The 19,208-nt window shown below is 37.9% G+C and overlaps 1 protein-coding gene and 1 long non-coding RNA gene across 3 annotated transcripts in view; both read right to left on the reverse strand.

The window, feature by feature from the left end:
• The window catches only part of dnt (tyrosine-protein kinase Dnt), a 221,560-nt gene that overhangs the window by 75,038 nt on the left and 127,314 nt on the right, over positions 1-19,208 (reverse strand). The gene's annotated exons all lie outside the window — the stretch shown is intronic.
• The window catches only part of LOC118682351 (uncharacterized), a 41,062-nt gene continuing 36,298 nt past the window's right edge, over positions 14,445-19,208 (reverse strand). The window contains exon 2 of the long non-coding RNA XR_004978131.2: positions 14,445-14,712. This is a non-coding gene — a long non-coding RNA (uncharacterized lncRNA). The remainder of the gene's footprint in view (positions 14,713-19,208) is intronic.

Raw genomic sequence — 19,208 nt, forward strand, 5'->3', positions numbered from 1 at the left:
CGGACAAACGAGTGCATCCTTCGCGGTACTGCTTGATATTGTTGTTGTTGCTGCTGCTGTTGTTCGTTATAGTGAATAGATGCTAGGCTTGAGGAACAGGTCAGCAATTCTCGCAAATCAAATTGTGCTTGTAAGTAAACAACAAATTTCAGCAACAAAAGAAAGACCGATGTCAACAACAACAATAGAGTAATAATAGAGGCGACACAAGATACATACGGGATGGGATATACGGGATAACCAGAGCCACACAGAAGGTGAGCGGTAGAACGAGCCAACATACATGGAGAGCGACGTAAAATTGGGCAAATAGGTGGACGGGATGTGGTGTTAAGTGTGTGATTGTACGATTGTGTGACAGCAGCAGAAATAACCGAAAATTTAATCAACAATGTATCTAAATGTTTACGTTCATGGGTGTCAGAGTTTGAAAATACAACAACAAAGTTGCAAGTAAGCATAAAAATTACTTCTAAAGGATACGGAAAAGACTTGGTACTCACATATTTAATTATGTATAACTGTATATGCCTATAGAACGAGGCGGCAAAGCAGTGGCGAATATACATACCATATATCCAATATATATTCAATGTATGTCTATATATTGTACATACATACATACATATGTATGTATAAGTCAAGAACGCTTCGAAAATATTAAGTAAATAAAATTCGATGAGCATCTCGTCGGTATTCCCCTGAGGAATGCATGCGCATAACTACTATTTCACCCACTATGTTTAGTTACTTTTGAACTATATTATATTTAATGTCACAGCAATTTGAAACATCTCGACAACATCTATTTTTTAGTTTCTCCAATTTTAACCTATTCTCTGGCAGCTTAGTCTCACTACCTGGTTTGCCTGCCTGATTTCTAGTACTGTTGTATATTCTGAGTTGATTCGCAGAGATAATAGGCAGGACACCGGTGGAGTCTTGAGTGCTGCTTGTATCACAGGGGTTCTTCGATTGTGCGCCCGTCAAAGGCGGCCAATTTTATACCCTTACTTTATTGTATGTTTTGGAAGCAAGGCAAAACTTATAACTACAGGAAATGTAGCGAAAAGGTGCAACTTAATTATTCTATGAAATGGTGAATGGATCACAATCAAACTTGGTATCATATTAACTTATTTTGAAGGTCGTAGACTCACTTAGTTTTGTTACTATAGTTTACTTCCCGTCAGCGAAAATTATACTAAAATCATTGGGGGCATAGAAGAAAGGGCTGATTGCATTAAATTTTGACATTGCTCAGGTTATTTTCAAGCAATTTTATAAATTTAACCTGTACAGGTATATGGAGAAAAGTCAGCCGGACGTTTCAAACTCGTTAATTTCAGTTATATGGGGCTAAGGGTATTGATCCTATTTTACTCATTTTTGACACAAGGGTGTAATATTATACTTACCAATTAAACGATATTTTCTGCAAAAAGATTTCTGTCCTCGTATAGTGCTTGATTGATCTGATGGAATTAAAAGTTATGTTGAATGGGAAGTAGGCGTGTTTACTGTCCGATTCCGACAATTTTCGCACTATTTTAAACAAATTTCAAGCCACATGTGCCCCTCTGCTGTTCCAAAATACGGTTTTGTATCTCAAATTGCGGCTTAGTCATGGAAATTTATAGACTTACCATTAATGGCGTTTTGTGGGCGTGACAGCGATCCGATTACGCCCATCTATGATAAATACCATCTTGCAGCGCCCAGAAATATGTGTACTAAGTTTCATTTAGTTATCGCTTGCTCGGACAGACAGACAGACAATCACCCGAATTTCAACTAGTCTGGTGAGTGGAAAATAATCAAATTTGGTATCATATTAGCTTATATTGATGGTCTTGTACTCACTTAGTTTTATTAATATATTTTAATCGCGTCAAGGAAAATTATATTAGTTGATAAATATGTGATATAAACCAAAGAGTCTAAATTTAATATATTGAGTTGATGTGGAAAACGTCACCTCTAAATACTTTATATTAGGGATATGAGGTTTAGACCAAGGTCTAGACCAATTCCATTCATATTCAGTGGTAAACCACAAAATTTCACATATTCATATCTGGGTACTTGAAAATTTATATTCCGTTTTTGAACATTTTTAGTCATAAGGAGGCCTACTTCAAGCGCATTATTTGGGCAAAATTTGATCCTGATATATTCTTTGGTGCTGGATTTGCATACTGGAAAGTGAAATAATAAGATAAAATTTAAAATTGTGTTAAATGGGAAGCAGGCATGGTTGTAGTCCAAATTCGTACATTTTTACACTGGAAAATAGGAATATCAAGATATTATTATATACTAAATTTGGTAATATTGGTCGAGTAAGCTCTGAGATATTGGTTTTCGCCTAAATGTGTAATGTGCCACGCCTTTCGTCTCATTTTGACCCCGGCTCCTACAAAGTCATCTCGTACCACATCGAGTGTAAAATATAATTTCTATGGCGTATTTATTTATTGATTTATCGCGCTTTTACTAGTTTTTAACAGATCCGTTATATGAGGAGAAGGCCGAGTTACCAACCGATCTCCCAGGGTAGCAGTGCTTAAGGGATTTATCTTGAGCGGATTCGGTTATTGTATCTTAAGTGGTTTAGGAAATATGTACATTAAAACTTTTATAGAGCGGGGACACGATAATTTTTTTTTAATTTTTAGTCCACTGTGTCAAATTACAGTTTAGTATCTTAGTTTAGTGCTGATTTATGGCACTTTATAGGTTTTTATTTAATGGCGTTTTGTGAGCGTGGCAGTGGTCTAATTACGCCCATCTACGAACTGGTCCTCACGTTTTTACCAAGGAATACGAGTAGCAAATTTCATTACGATATATTAGTTTTTACTCAAGTTACAGCTTGAACGGACATACGGACGGACAGACAGGCATCCGGATTTCAACTCGAATCCTCATCCTGATCATTTATATATACATACCATTAGGTAATCAAATTAACACCTCATAATCTGAATTATTTCCATTTGTATTAACAGCCATAAAAAATTAAATGAAATCGCAATCACTAACTCATAAGTCTGCGAATTTATAAATTAATCCGCTTGATAAAAAAAACGTAAGATTTCGTTCGTAAAATCAACCGTCATCAAAAGAAATAACATACCCTCTAAGATTTCATCGAAATTAATGCACCATAAATGGATAAAGGCCACTTTACTCTGATATATTTTGCAAAGACAACTTTACCTCTCCACCAATTTAGCCACTGAGTCTACTTCTACCACCATGGCTGGCCACCAAAGTCATAACCAGCAAACTTGTGTAAATAAAGCTATCGTTCATTGCATTGTCCATAAATTTATTTACTTTATATTCGGGCATTCGAAGGGCCGGCCCGATATGAGCGTATCGTTATGGCATTATCGCAAGTCGTTATCCTTGTTATGTTTACACATTGCTCTTACAATCGATTAGCAAAACGGGAAGAAGAGATTTAAGGAACAAACACGAACAACTAAAAGATGAAGATGCCAGCAAGCTGTTTGCACATTCTTCCAGCCAGTCTGGCCTACTCGCTCATACATACATATGGAACGGAAACTCACCTTCCTGGCCGCTTGCACAGATGCGAAGCGCGATAGGTGCACCGCGCTGGAGGCAGTAAAAGAATTTGCGCGTCACATGCTCATTCATCTTTTATCGCCAATCAAGATAAGCAAATTACAAACAAACCCTTGCCTGAGCCAAACGCAACAGTCCGTCTGCTTCGCCGCCTAAACGGATGGCGTAGCATTTATTGTCAGATCCTTCTATGCTTGCGCTCGCTTAACTGCCGTTTTAGAGACAGATGCAGATAGTGGTCTCGCGTTAGGCTGGTTTCAAATTGAAACCGTTTAAACTGTCTGTCGTCAGGGAGGAAAGGGATGAATTTAAGTGTTTTAATGCTTCCACTAAGCGCCATGAAACATGTTAGGCTTCTACGAATTTCCTTCCTTACTTGTGTTTTTTTTCCGCTTTCTGCGTTGTTTAGACAAAGTTATGACGCCGTCATGATTGGTCTTGTGTCCGCAGAGGAGTAGAAAATAAAATCTTTACGCGAATTTGCTTCCAACGATGTTGTTGCTCTATTCAAATACACATATACACTCTTTTTTCAATTGGTGTTGGTACAATAGAAAGTGAAGTAAAATACAGATTTTATTAACCATTTAGGCACAATGAAAACTCGTATTATAAAATGTAAAGTATAGGTAAAAAGGAGTTGTACTAAGACTAGAGCCAAAAAACATGTTGTTGGCCTTTTTTGGAGTTATTATATCATATCGAGGCGGGGAGCAGCCCTGGACCAACTAGGTGTGAAAGTGCAGGGTGGAACCTCGGCATACACAAAACATACGACGAACCGTCGGGATTCCTTTATAAGGAGGCGGTAGCCAAGGTAGGGAAGTTTGAAAGGGAGCAAGGCTTAAGCCGGTGGCCAAATCGGATCTCCCATTGCGATTTCGGGCTCGTGTCTGGCTTCCGGTTGAACCCTCTACCCCGACTGAAATTGAAGAGATTATGCGATACTGCAATACATCTCTTTCTACCCAAGACTGAAGTGTGGTAAGACCAGAGAGAACCAAGGAACCATATCGGCACGCGCTGATAATCCCAAACAAGGAGTCCCTCGCTCCTCTCAAGCTATGGCTTTGAGAGTGCCGTTCTTAGCATACTCCCAACAGAAGCCAGGGTGGATGGCCTGCAGCAGGGGTGGAAGAGAGTGGGAGAGTGACCCACGCGAAAATGGACATCGACCCTATCCTCTCGGATGTGGTGCGCACGGGGGGCGGATTTTCAGTTTGTCTCGAGCGCCTGTTCGAGAAGGTTGGGGTCGATAGTACGGATGATGGTGCGTAACTCGCACTACGGGAGAGGAATTTGGAGGATAAGGATCCTCTAAATTAACCTCCAGCTCTCAAAGGCGGCCTCCGCCAATCTATTGCTTCGTCTAGGACGGGACGAAGCCGACGTTGTCCTTATCCATGAACCGTGGCTGAGCAGCAACGGTACCTCTGGTCTAAGGACAAAAAGCCATAAGCTCCTGGCGGCAAGCAGTACAGGTGGAACCAGAGCTTGCTTATTGATCAGAAACGAACTTAACGTTTTTCTTTTGCCTAATTTCAGCATCGAGGATGTCGTCACTGCTAGGCTGGAGGACAGTGCTGGAGAACTCTGGCTTGTCTCAGCCTAAATGCCGCACGACGACTAGGTGGGGCCTAAAGGCACACATTCTGGGGAAGCTCAAACATCAACGCAAGAGGTGAGTCACTTTTTGATTTTATTTGCAGTGTAGACCTTTCTATATGCAATAAGGGAAACTGCTCCCTTTATTTCGGAATGGAGGGTTCTGTACTGCAGGAAGCTTCGATCAGATCTTCCAACAGCACCCGACAGGGATTCGTCGAGGTTTCAGCTCTGTTAGTAGAACTACTCTTGAAAGTTCCTGTCCACTGAGAACTCAGAAAACCAAAGTGAAACCTAGTTGGCGGACTTCGGAGCTAACGGATATCAGATCTTTGAGCAGAAGACTTTTCAACAAAGCCCGTAAAAGTGGTTCTAGTGACGACTGGGCATTGTACAAGACTGAACTGGCCATTTACAAGTCCAAGTTTAAGAAAGCCAAGAGAGCCTCGTGGAGAGCTTTCTGCGGTGGTGTAGAGGGTTGTCATGAGTCCTCACCGTTCAGGCGCGTTCTTGCAAAAATTCCTCCTCCATTGGGGTATCTGGGAAATGCAGATAGTAGTTGGACAACGAGCAGCGAAGAATTGGGTGAAGCTACTCCTGGATGCTCATTTTCCGCTAAATCACTCTTATGAAGAAGTGCCACTGGGGGAGCTTAAGGAGGGCTGTACAGCCTTCTTGGACCTTCTGCATGATCGTCACCTTACCTGGGCGGTGAAATCTTTCAAACTTTTCAAGTCCCCGAGGCCTGATGCTATTATACCGGCGCAACTACAGCGTACGGTGAAGATGTCAAGCAGCTGCCTGGCCCCCAACTATGCGAGCTGTCTTAGATTGGGCCATGTCCCGAAAGCCTGGAGAAAGGTTAAGGTACGTTTATTTCGAAGGCCGGTAAAAGCTCTCACGTCGGTGCAAAATATTTCAGATCCATCAGCCTATCCTCGTTTCTGTTGGAAATGTTGGAGAGACTTATGGATCTGTATTAGGAGCAGAATACCGAGGGGTAAACTGTTACGGGCGCAGCATTCCTATATCAAGGGCAGGTCGGTCGACACTGCTTTGTATGATGTAGTGTCATGGCTGGAGATAGCTCGCAAGCATAAGGAATTTGCTGTGAGTACTTTTCTCAACATCGAAGGAGCCTTCGGTGTGACCAGAGGCAGTCTCTCCACTGCTCTGGATCATGGTGATATACTATCTACTTATAGAACTCAAGGAGACATCCTATGCTGATGATGTGGTTGTTATGGTTAAGGGCAAATTTCACCGTCTACTGCGGACCTCACCAACGTTAGCTCTTAATGCTATTTTAAACATAGCACCTGTGGACATTGCCGGTAGGTGTGCTCTAAGGCTCAGGAAAGCTGGGTTTAACAAGGACACGCCTAAATTCTTTCCTCTTTCAGCTGCATTCCGCAAAATTTAGATCACTGTACCACTGAGGCTACTCGACAAGCTCTGCTCATATTCCGACAAGGGACATGATGCGGGGTTTTCTGCAAGGAGCTCTCCGTCAGTCTTAGCTTCAGGCTACCGGATCACTGCAGTGTGTTTCAGACGGAAGTGGCTGCTATCAAGTTGGCGGTAGAAGTACTGTTACGTAGTGCAGCCTCGATTAGAGAAGTGAGCATCCACTCCGACAGTAGGGCGGCAATACTATCTCTGAGCGCGCGAACCGTGTAATCAAAGCTAGTCTAGGAGTGTCTATCCTCTCCAGGAATAGCATCTGACTACTTCAACATCAAACTCGTTTGGGAGCCTGGACACTGCCGAATCGCTGGAAACTGCGAAACCGATCACTTAGCTAGGAGGCTTGCCCCGCTCACTTCGGAATGGGATCGAGTTGGATCTCCAGTAAAGTCTTGCATTCTAGCTCTGGATCAATGGATCTCGCGTGCACTCAGCTGACGCTGGTCGACAATCAACTTCTGTGCGAACTCCAGTTCCTTCTGGCCAAGAGTGGATCGCAGGAGGTCGGGGGAACTTCTCCCCTGAGCAAAGTGCATCTCGCCGCTATGGTAGGAGTTCTCACTGGACACTGTCCAATGGGGCATGCGATACGGCTTAGAGTAGTGGTGAGGTGGAAACATCCTGGCACTTTCTCCTCCACTGTCCGGCTTTCGCTAGGCTGAGACTGAAACATTTCTGCAATCACACTTTCGGCGGACCTGGTTACTTAGCAAAAATAGATATTGGCAGTCTTAGCAAGTTTTTTATAGGCACAAAGCGTTTTGTCGACTTGTAAGGGTCTTTTGATTCACCTTTTAGGAGTTTTTTAGGTACCACAATGGACAGGCGTTTTAACTTGTCCAAGTGAGATCCATCTTGGGATCGACCTCCTAACTTAATCTAACATATCGGCGAACTACTTGTTGAATATTGAATTATGCTTCTGAGCAAGAATCAAAGCCGGGGAAATACTTTGAGATGTTGGCAAATTTTTATATTGACAGTGGGTGCTTAAAACTTAAAATTGATTAATAACTTATGCAATGTTATAGGTTGTAGGATCACTACTATATTTTTTCTAGTGTTCGTGATATTTATATTATAATAAATCTAATCAACTCAAATAAGATATAAACTCAACCAAGGGAGCTAAATTTAATATATTGCGTATGAGGAAAAAATCAACAAGATAATCAGACATAATTGTAGTAGGGTTATGTCGTTTAAACCAAGGCCTAAATCCATTACATTCTTATTCAGTGCTAAGCCATATTATAGTTGGAAATGACTAAAACACCCGACTGAGAGGAAGGTCTGAACCGATGACTTTAACTTTTGGCATTACTAAGATTTCACGCATTTTCGATATTAAACAGTATCATTCGCTCGTTTAATTTTGCTAAGATATCTTACATATACCATATGTACTCACATTTGACCAACCGTAAATTGGCAAATATTTAAATTTGGTATATGGGGCTAGGGGAATTAATTGACCCGATTTTACTGTTTTTGACACAAGGGTATATTATTATTGAGAAAAGATTCACTATGAATTTCAATAACATACATATATATGTATTTCGAGATTTTCGATAAAAAAGGCACAGGGGTTCACATATTCAGTATCTGGGGGCTTGAACAATTGTGATCCGATTTCGACAATTTTTTAACGCGAATTTAGAATTTTCAATTATTTGAAGATCTTTGCGATATCATCCACTCTCATTCGCAAATTCACGACCAAAATCGTTGGTAAACTTGGCTGACTTCGCACGACGTCTTTCATCTTAAAAGCTAATCCCAGCAAAAGCTCAGTTTAATTTGCTGCTGAAACTGGACATTTCTCGTTCATCCAGAAGTAAATGGGAAAGCCCTTTTCCTTCTAATTGATCGATCCATCAACTCGACTTCACCACCAACACCACTGACCTGCTAACGCGCATAAACTCACTTTCCGCTGAAACTTCGTATTATGATGATTTGGCCGAGGAATAGTCCAAAAACAAGGAGTTTCTGAAATTTTTATATGATAACAAAAACTCTGTAATACTAAAAAAATGGTGTATACTATACGGGCTATACGAATGCGGTAATAAAAATTTTATTAAAAAGTAAAACAAAATAGTACAGTACAGTAAGTACTGCTTTCGTTTTAGTTCAAAAATTTCGCGACACGCAAGGTCAGATCCGACATATATAAAAACACATGTATTTATTAAATTAATAACAACAAGTACGAAAGGGCTAAGTTCGGGTACAACCGAACATTTTCTACTCTTGCAACTTGTAAGAATCAATCAGGCTAAATACCTTCAGATGTTGACAATATTAAAAAATGGTTCGAAACAGTTAAACATCATGATTCGACGAAATCGTAAATGGATTACAATCAAATTTGGTATCATATTAACGTATTATGATGATCATAGCATCTCTTAGTTTTATTACTATATTTCACTTCCCGCCTGGGAAAATTATACTAAAACAATTAAGGGCTAAGTTCGCATGTAACCGAATATTTTATACTCTCGCAAATTCAAATGGTATCCTCGTTTGAGATTTCTTTGTGGATTGACCGATATTTTCGGTAGAAGGCAACTATAGGCACTGGGGTCCACATATTTAGTACCTAGAGGCTTGAACAGTTTTGGTTCGATTTAGACAATGTTTGGTCACAAGGTGGCATACTTTTAACGTGTTATTCACGCCGATATAATCATTGTTACTAGGTTTATCGCGCTTTTAGTATTTTTTAACAGTACCGTTATATGGGGAGTGGGCGGGATTGTCACCCGATTTCACACTGTAGGTAAAGGTGCTATAAACATTTGCTTCCTGTGAGTTTTGTTATTATAGCTTTAGCGGTTTAAGAGATATGCACATTAAATCGGGCGGGACTACGCCCACTTTTTAAAAAAGTGTTAACCGCAGATGCCTCTCCCTAATGTGTACCAAATAACAGTCTTGTATCTTATTGCGGAGCTTAGTTATGGCAATTTATTTGTTTTTGATTACTGGCGTTTTGTGGGCGTGGCTGCCTCTTGCGGTACCAAGAAACATGTGGACCAAGTTTCATAAAGATGTCTCAATTTTTACTCAAGTTACAGCTTGCACAGACGGACGGACAGACAATTACCCGAATTAACAAGAAAAAAGGTTAATTTCGGTTGCACCGAAGCTATAATACCCTTCACAGACATAAATGTTTTGTGAAGATGCCTCGTCAAGTAAAAAAGTTTTCGAAGCAGGCACTTTCCTCCGATCGTTCAGTTAATATGACTGCTATATGTCACAGCCATCCGATCTGTACAATTTCTTCGGAGATTATTATTGCTTTAAATATTAATCTATGCCCAATTTCGTGAAGATACCTCGTCAACTGAAAGAGTTGTACATACAAGCACTTGATTCCGATCGTTCAGTTTGTGTGACAGCTATATGCTTTAATCATCCGATCTATAAAATTTTTTTGGAGATTGCACTATTGCTTTAAATAATAATGTACGCCAAATTTCGTGGAGTTACCTCGTCAAATAAAAGAGTTTTCCATACAAGCACTTTATTCAGATCGTTCAGTTTGTATGGCATCTATATACTATAGTGCTCTGATCTAAACAGTTTCTTTGGAAATTACATAGGTGCATTAGAAAGTAATTCATGCCAAATTTCGTGAAGATATTACATCAAATAAAAAAGTTTCCCATACAAAGACTTGCTCCCGATTGTTCAGTTTGTATGGCAGCTATAAGCTATAGTGGTCCGATATCGTTCCGACAAATGAGCGGCTTCGTAGTGAGAAAAGGGCAGGTCCAAAATTTTAGACCGGTAGCTTAAACACTGAGGGACTAGTTTTAATATATACAGACGGACATGGCTAAATCGACTCAGCTCATCATGCTGATCATTTATGTATATATTTTCTAGGGTTTCCGATGTTTCCTTCTGGGTGTTACAAACTTCGTGACAAACTTAATATACCCTGTTCAGGGTATAACAAGCTCTCTCAATTTCACTAAAATAAAATAAAATCGATATGTTTGGTATAAAGTCAACTGGAAGTTCGAAAATCTTTATATTAGGTATAGGTGCTATGGGAAGTACTGATCCGATTCAATCAATTTTTGAAACACGGGTATATTATTATCAAAGAAACATTTTCCCCGAATTTCAATAATATATTTCATAGCTTGACCGATAACTTCGGCAAAAAGTTAACAATACCCACATATTTGGGTTTGGGTTCCCTTTCGACAACTTTTGGGCGTAAGATAAAATACCTTGAGGGCACTACTTGTACAGAGTTTTATTCGGATACATTGATAGATTCTGGATTTGTATACTGAAAAGTGAAAGAATCAGATGGAAATTAAAATTGTGTTATTTAGGAAGTAGGCGTGCTTTTTGTCTGATTTTGCTATTAGCACCTTTGAATGTACGAATGTCAGGATAATATTACATACTGAATTTGGTCGAGTAGGTCCCGTGATATGGATTTGCACGAAATGCGGGCGCTGCTCACGCCCTTCGTCCATTTAACACCGGCTGCTATAAAGCCCTTTTGTACTATCTCGGGTGTAAAATTTCATGTCTCTGAAGAATTTAGTTATTGATTTTGTGTGCTTTTAGATTTAAAGTTTTGTTATAACTATAACATATACAATATTATGCTGTAAGTTCGTTTTTCTAAGATATCTTACATATTGACCTATATATACGGAACAAACCTGATCTGAAATTTTAAAGCCTTATTCGGTATAAGGGAGACAGGAATAGTGATGACCCGATTTTATCAAATTTTCCCAATACAAAATGCTTCCTGAGTTCCATTAAGTTACCTTACATACTATGAATAATATACTTGTATATGAAGTAAAGTCAGCCGGAGATTTGAAAATGGTGACATTACTTATACGGGGGTTAAGGCAAGTTTTCCCCCGATTTTATTAATTTAAGCACAAAGATGCACCGTTATTAAAATAAAACGCTCACTCAATTTAATTATGATAACTCACATATTGGCCGAGATATGCGAAAAAAAACTACGAAAGTCTTTAGATTATGTACAAGTATATAAGGCTAAGGAAAGTTTTGTCCCGATTGAACTCACTCTTGACAAATACTTGTAGACATACCCTTATCAGGAAAGGATTATATCCGAATTTAAATTATACATATATCTTAGACTGTTACCGGTATTTTTTTTTGGGTTAAAAGTTAGCAGTTGTTACGGGGGTCCACGTATTCGATATCTCAAAGAGTTTTGGTCCGATTTTGACAATTTTTGGACGCAAGATGACATACCTTAAAAGAACTATTCGTGGAAAGCCTTATCTCGATACATTGATTGCGTCCACTGAAACATAAAAATGTCAGGGTAATGTTATGTGTTCAATTTGGCTGAAATTGGCTGAGCAGATCACGATATGGGTTTTCACCTAAAGATGGGCAGTGCCACACCAATTTTATTATGATATTGGCTCCTATATAAAGCCTTTTCATATCATCTCGGGTGCAAAATTTTATTTCTCTGACGCTTTTATTTATTGAGTTATATCACTTTTATTAGTTTTTATCAAAAATGTCATTGTTTTCCATTCCTTCATATTTTATTTCACTTACTTTTGCACTAATTTGACCAACGCTGCCAACTACTTTAAGCGTAATGCATCTCTAAAATGTGAACTAAGGATTGTCATCTATGTTTTCAAGTATATTAGCTTCAGTATCCAACCGCAATGCAAAATTATGTTATGTTAGCCAGGGCAAGTAGACATATGTATACTCCATTAGCCTCACATAATAGGGTCGTAAATCCAGAGAAGAAATTTAAAGACCAGATCTCTAAACAATAATACTTAATTAAGTTTATACGAATATACACATTCATACAATATATAATATTATATTTTGTAAAGTGCTTGTTATATGTATTTTTTTTATTATATACAAGCATTTGGCGGTAGAAAACCTCATAAGTCCAAAGAAAATACCCACACAAAACTCGGAAAACTGCACATAAATAAAGAATATAAAATACGCTGGCAGCGTCGAAAGCCACCGCAAGTCTGAGCGTTGCTTCCCCCAACCACAACAGCAGTTGAAGAAGTGAACTCGTACAATTCATAAAATCGTAGGTGCGCGATCGAGCGCAAAGCAAAACGCTTTGGTGAAATATAGGACGCCAGTGAAAGAGCAAAAGGAAGATAGTGGCTTCGGTAGCTGGTGAGTCGCGATTTGTCGGTTTAGCTTAGCACTTAAGATTTATTATGTAGCTCAGTTATGACTGTGCTTTTCTTGGGGTTCCACTCGGCCGCAGCTCGTGGCCAGCTTTTGTGCCTACACGCCGTACACTTGACGATGCAGCAGCGCGAGAACAATGTACTTGATAGCAAAAGCAGCAATAAAAGACGCGCAGCTCTACTCTGGAATTAAAAATCTTTGGCACAAAGCGAGAAGAGTCGTGGCTCCGGCTGCAATTTCAATAATTCACATAAATTTTTTTTGGTGTTTGAATTTATTACGATGCCAGAAAAGGCGTCGATCTTAACCTCAAACCGACTTTTATTTTAATTGCTTACCACAAATACCCGCGCACTCTGATACACAGGATACGCTTACGTACTTGAACTGAGTTGAAGGCGCAGCAATCTGTTCTTGATGATGCAGAAATAAAGTAGAAGACTAGTATTCTGCGGAATGAGGTCATAATGAGCGTTGGCAGAATAAATATAACTTCAAAATTGTGACTATTAAAAGTGTTGAAAGCCTGCTACATAATACTCCTGTAATAAATTTACAACAACGTTTAAAAGCGTTTTATTAAACCATAATTTAAAATTATATGTAGAATACACCATATTTTCAAGGGCTTTAGGTATTCAGTTCTGAGTCTTAGAGCGCTAGAGCGCTGAAAATCCCTGGACTTGGAAATCGTGCGGATTGATAACATCTGGCTTATATCACTAACTTACCATATAATTTAATTTTTTTAAAGGCATTGCATATCTTGGCGTAGTTTAAATCGTAGAAACTCTTACCTGAAAAAATAATGAAATAAAATGAAAATACAAAAAATATGTAAGGAAACGGATTATTTTATGTAAGATATGTTTTAACATTGACTTTTTATTTTTCACGACATATAACCAATATACGTTCCATTGAGCTGCTGTAAATAATGATTATTGTTGCGATTTTAAAATGAAATAATCAATAATTTAGAATCGGCATACAAAAGATAATGTCATGTTAGTCCTTTTTCGATGATCTAAGCATTCATGATGATTGGTTAATTCCGATTTTTTATGATAATGAATATTTGCAATTTTTTTGTTTTTTTTTTTTGCTCAAATTAAAACCTACTTATATATCAAAACATGTATTGTTTGTCGTTTTGTAATTAAAGAAATAATTTATTTCAGGTTTAATTTAGTAAATTTGTAAGGTTTAGTCCCCAACCGTTTGAAAGTGCTATCTTCGCATGAAGCATTTTGGAAAAATACTCTATCATTTATTATCGAATTTGAGGACTAATAATTAAACGATACTAAAAACCAGAGATTTGAAACTAGAGACAAACCAAACATCGAACTTTGTGCTATGTGTTCACTTTTTATATCGATTCAAATCGTCTGTAATTTTCAAGAGAGAGTCTTCGATTATATTCGAAGTACTCCCATACCATACTAGATTATTTAATATTTGATTCTACCTCCACTTAACCTTTCCTAACATACTGTCCTTCTGTCTGTATGTATATACGCTAACCAGTCTTTTAAATGTTGATATACCGATTTAAACTTTTGCACACATCTGTATTTCTCATCAAGACGCTGCTCATTTGCAGGAACCGCTGATATCGGACCACTGCCATACAAACTGATGATTTGACAATATTTCTTAACGAAATTTGGCATAGATTTAATCCTGTGAAGTTTATTATAGCCTAAGGGCAGCCGATATAACGTTTTTCTTGATTGTGTTGACCAATTAATTTCAAAAATTCTCAAGATCCACTTTTCCAATGTACTGACAAAACAATCTGCATGTATAATTCAAGTCCTACAACAAAAATAAATACGTAAATTTATGAAAATACTCGACTATAAAAACTACTTGCAACACAGATTTGTACATGTCGTAGATGCAAATAAAATATTAAATATACTAACAGATTTACATACGCATGTACACGCATCTTAAATGTTATTAGCCACATCTATGCTTAAACGCACGGCAGCAAAGGCACAGGAGCAATTTAGAATATATTGTACGTTTTTATTTTAAAATGTTGTATTTGCTAAAGGCACACAGAATTACAATAAAGGGCAAATAAATATTCCCACATTTTCCTTCACCTCATTTCACACCAACAACATGAGTCACTACCCATTTCTATAATCAAAAAAAAAAAAAAAGAAAAACGAAAGCGAATCCGGAACTTTTTTATAATCTTGTTACAGAGTATAATAGTTTTGTTCACCTTACGGTTGTTTGTATCACCTAAAACCAATCGAGATAGAGAGAGGGTTATATACACTCGCCAGAAAAAATCTGCGTACACGCTAATATCTTATTTGCTTTTGTAAAAAATTAACTTTTATTATACTCTCGCAACCTGTTGCTACAGAGTATAATAGTTTTGTTCACCTAACGGTTGTTTGTATCACCTAAAACTAATCGAGTTAGATATAGGGTTATGTATATATAAATGATCAGGGTGAAAAGACGAGTTGAAATCCGGGTGACTGTCTGTCTGTCCGTCCGTCTGTGCAAGCTGTAACTTGAGTAAAAATTGTGATATCTTTATGAAACTTGGTAGACATGTTTCTTGGTACCGTGAGACGGTTGGTATTGCAGATAGGCGTAATCGGACCACTGCCACGGCCACAAAACACCATTAATCAAAAACAAATAAATTGCCATAACTAAGCTCCGCAATAAGATACAAGACTGTTATTTGGTACACAGGATCACATTAGGGAGGGGCATCTGCAGTCACAATTTTTTTAAAGTGGGCGTGGTCCCGCCTCTAATAGGTTTAATGTGCATATCTCCTAAACCGCTAATGCTATAATAACAAAATTCACTAGAAGCAAACGTTTTTAGCACTTCTATTGACGGTGTGAAAATAGTTGAAATCGGGTGGCAACTCCGCCCACTCCCCATATAACAGTACTGTTAAAAACTACTAAAAGCGCGACATTAAATTTTATCTCTGGGATGGTATGAGATGATTTTTTAGGAACCGCGTTCAAAATTAGACAGTGGGCGTGGCACAGCCCACTTTTAGGTGAAAACCCATATCTTGAGATCTGCTTAACCGATTTCAACCAAATTCGGTGCATAACGTTCTTTTTATGTTTCTATGTCAATGGGCAAAATCGGACTTCAACTACGCCTACTTCCCATATAACACCATTTTAAATTCCATCTGATTCTTTCACTTTCCACTATGCAAATCAGGCAACAATGACTGTATCAGGATAAAACTTTGCGTGAATAATGCGATTTAAGTATGCCACCTTGTGGCTAAAAATTGTCTAAATCGAACCAAAACTGTTTAAGCCCCTAAGTACTAAATAAGTGGACCCTAGTGCCTATAGTTGACCTTCTACCGAAAATATCAGTCAATCCACAAAGAAATCTCAAACGAGTATACTATTTGACTTTGCGAGAGTATAAAATGTTCGGTTACATCCGAACTTAGTCCTTCCTTACTTGTTATATATAATTTTTTAGAGCATTATCATACTAGGTGCTTTATTATTAGCATATTGCATAATCCCATAGCATTTAAAACAGTGAAAGCCTGACATCACAGTTTTGTAGATAAATTTGCAAAAAAAAAAATAATTTGGCAGCGCAGAAAAAGTCTACGAGAACTACGTAATAACCAAATGTAAAGTTGTCGGAAAGTCATAGTTTTACTTGTTTTCGTAAAAGCAGCAATTTTAAAGGATTTTTTTCTATTTATTTTGTTATTAAACAAGAACATCGAATTTCGCCTGAAAGAAAAAAATAAGCCCTTTTGAAAGGAAAATAATGGTTAAACTTTTCGAAGAAGAAACACACCCTTAAATAGGTCGACTTTCTATCATACAAAGAATAATAAATAAAAAAGTACAAACACGGGAACTGCAATCGATAAGGAAATCTTGATGCATACTGTGAAGAGCAGTGGTGAACAAGCAATGATATGGGGGTGCATAGCTAGTAACTGTGTGAGCCAAATGGAATGTATAGAGTACATCATCAAAATCGGTAGAATTTCGTCATGGAAGTTGCTGCTATTTTTTACAGGATAACCACCCGAAGAATACAGCAGACATAGTTAAGCTTCGTGTGCTGCACGACTTATGTACCTTGTACGCAAACTTTATCTAATGGACAGGGAAAGTTGGTATTGTAAATGGGCGGAATCGGATCATTGCCGCGCCCACAAAAAGGCCTTACAGGGAAACTTTTAAAGTGCCAACTCAGCCGAAAATTAAGAGGCGAAACTGTTACTTGGTACTGGAGATGCAGTAGCCAGGGAAACTTGTCGACAATTTTTTTTTTTAATGGGCGTGGTGCCGCCCACCTTAAGGTCAAATCCTATATCTCAGGAACTACTCAACCGATTTCAATCAAATTTGGTGTGGTTACATTCCTATTATACACTGAAAAAATGCAAAATCGGTTGTCAAATACGCTTAATTCCCATATAACAAACTTTTAAATTCCGTCTGTTTCTTTCACTTTACAGTATACAAATCAAACATCAATGCAGTTATTATGGTAAAACTTTGCACAAATAGTGCCCTGAAGGTATTTCATCTTAAGTCCAAAAATTGTCAAAAGCGCACTATAACTTGTGCCAAACTTTTCCTTAGTTTGATATAAAGGTTTATCAAAACTTGAAGGTGCTCCTTCGTCTTTGTTTTCTGCAAGTTGGAAGAGTATGAAATAATCGGTTACACACGTACTTAGCCCTTCCTTACTTGTTACATTTGCCATCTTGTTTGTTGTCATTACTGGTGATTGTTAGACATACAAATCCCGGCGGCAGTAATAGCTGCAGCAAACAACATCACACCAACAATGAAGATAATAGCAATGCCTTTATGTATGTATGTATTTATTTCTCATTTAATAATAATTTTCAACGCAATGCAAATGCACTCTTCTAGTAATGGAGGCCAACGCTGCAACGTTGCATGCAACATCAAATGACTTTTGGAAAGAGGCGGGGAGGAATCGGTCGCGTATACTCACCACTTCCCGTAACGGCAACAGCGCCCAGAGGTGCAGAAATAAACAAACCGACGTAATTGTGCGTGTGTGCTTTCCTAATTTCTGTTCTCCATTCTTTTTTTCGCGTTGTAAATCAATTGTCGCATCAAATTTTGTTGTTATTTTTATTATATTTTATTTTTGGTAGTTCGACGAGCGCCACCGACAGGCTAATGTGCTGCAGAACTCATTAAAGTTTATTTTCAAATCGAATCCTGCTGAGCCTGCCCCACTTTATGTCCACATGTGATGCCTGGCGCACAACGAAAGTGATTGAGTGAGTAAGTCTATATAAAACTCACATTTTGGCGCCAAATGTTGTGAATGAAATTAGAAAGGGTCTAAATACCGGGAGGACTATCGACTACAACTTCACCTGATTATTATTGCTTGTAAGTTTGGAAACATACGTGAATTACTCTGGTACCCTTCATTAGTTATCTTCGATTCACCAAGCGGTACTCTTCAGCGAATCGAACAGTAACCCTGGGCTACTACAACTAACTGAAAGATCGGAATCAAGTTTAGGTATTGAAAACTTTTTTATTTCCCAAGATATCTTCAGCAAATTTGATTATATTATATAATAATATTATATAATTATAGAGTAATATTCAAGGAAATCTTTTTTTCTATAATTAGCGAGTAGCGGAACTAATCAATATTCCCTGATAATTTGCATTGCATAATGAGTCGTGTTATATATAGTAGATTATAAACAGATGATTAAAGTTATGATATATCAGCGGAAACGTTTTTGACTTGTACAAATAGAATAGTAAAGAATGCCATCTAACTGATTGAGACAAATAAGTCGAAAATTATGTTAAGAATAGACAAAGACGAGTATGGTGCTAAACAATTATGAAACCCATATTTATAATAATTAGCCATATAATAAATAAATGCCTAATTATTCCACATATATCATTATCAATTAATAGTAACACGGCATAACATTATAAATATAAGCGTCCAGTTTTAAAATAAACAGTATTTATGAAACAAACAAACATAGGTTGAAGGATAGGTGGTTTATATAATATAAAACATAGGAAAAAAACTCCTAAAATACCTCTTTTGAAATATTAAGTATATAATATTTCCTTTAACTCCCGTTTGAGCATAGAGCGGGTGTAATTAACGCGTTACTATTTCCAAGAAAACTACTAGGTAATTCCAAGAACAGCAAAAGAGTTTACAGGTTTGAAGTAGGAGTTCTAAAATATTCAATAAATAGCGTGTACCTCACCGCGTGCTTAAACTTTCAACAACATAACTTT

The sequence above is a fragment of the Bactrocera oleae genome, chromosome 3, assembly GCF_042242935.1.
Source record: "Bactrocera oleae isolate idBacOlea1 chromosome 3, idBacOlea1, whole genome shotgun sequence".
NCBI classification, from domain to species: Eukaryota; Metazoa; Arthropoda; class Insecta; order Diptera; family Tephritidae; genus Bactrocera; species Bactrocera oleae.